Raw genomic sequence first — 1,421 nt, 5'->3', positions numbered from 1 at the left:
AAAGAGTGATCATACAGTTCTTAATTCAGGCAAAAGCCCTACAGATCTCACCTGCTTGAGGAATACAATGCCAGGTCCAAAAAAGGGCTATATTTAAAATAAACTTTTAAATTTTAGTAGCTATATCTTGCTGAATTATGTAGCAAGTTTGCTTGAGAGCCATAGTTCTGCATTACATTTCTTTATTTTACCTGTTGGCACACATTCCTGTGACTTTAAAAAATAAATAAAAAAAAAAAAAACAAACAAACAACCAGAAGGGTGCCAAGGTGAATGCCTACTACAATAGTATCATTTCTTCAACGATTATTGAAAACCAGTTCATATTAAATGACGCTGTGGTAGAACTCACATGCAACATGTAGATTCCTTGTTTTCCCAGGGTTTTAGTCCAACTAAAATGGCTATTTAAGCAAGTTGCCTGAGAATGTGAAAAAATTACCATAACACAAAGGTGTAACAAAACCACGATTTAACAACTACCTGGTTCTCCTTGGTTTTCATTGTTTTGTATTGTTGGGAAAGCAAAGTAGAAAATTAGCATACCATGTTTAACCATTTATGTTCTGTAATCATTTCTGAAGTTAACTCCAGCTTTATTTTCAAATCTTCAGTAAAACTTCATAGCAAAGATAAAACTGCATTATGTTGAAGTGATACGAATATAAAGAAAATGCTGCTTATTTTAGGAATATCTTGATCTGAGTGAGAAGTGTGAACATAGTTTAAATAATGGCAACTTGTTTTTAGTATGTCCAGTTAAAGTTACAAAATGCAATAGAGTATTCACATTTTTTTTTCAGTTAAGGAGATCCATTGCTGTGACTTGTACATAAGAATATAATTTGATTTGCATTTACAAATATTTTTGTGCATTATCAAAGTAATATAATAAACAATGTTCTTTACAGTACATCCTTGGTAAAACTTAGCTTAAGAAAAATTCTGCTCATGTTTGGTTTTGTTGTTTAAAATCAGCTTCTTGGAATCTTAAAACACACCCCTGTAAGTCCTGTGTGTATGGGCATACCTGTTTCTGTTCCCTTGCTCCTGGCAGACCTGGAGTAGCTGAAAAGCCAGTATCAAAACATTTATATGAAAGTCCTTTTTCTGTATCATTATAAATGAATCTGTTCAATGCCAGTCTATAAATCTTCCCAAGATACTTGATATAGCAATACTACTTCATAGAGCATAATTTTTTTAAACTGAATTTTAAGCTTTGGGATATCTTAAATATGGTAATTTTAAGTCACTAGCCACTTGTAGTAATACTATCTTTTAGAAGTTGCAGAGTGGTAACTATGCCTTGAAAATTACATGCTAAAAAAAGGTGTAGGCAAAAGTAAAGCTTAAACAATGTTTTTCATCTGATGGCTGCATAATAAATAGTTAGATAGGCTAGGCAGCTCATTGTCTGC

Source organism: Merops nubicus, unplaced genomic scaffold (genome assembly GCF_000691845.1).
Source record: "Merops nubicus isolate BGI_N331 unplaced genomic scaffold, ASM69184v1 scaffold11610, whole genome shotgun sequence".
In the NCBI taxonomy this organism is placed as follows: Eukaryota; Metazoa; Chordata; class Aves; order Coraciiformes; family Meropidae; genus Merops; species Merops nubicus.
Note: the sequence above shows the minus strand (reverse complement) of the source record.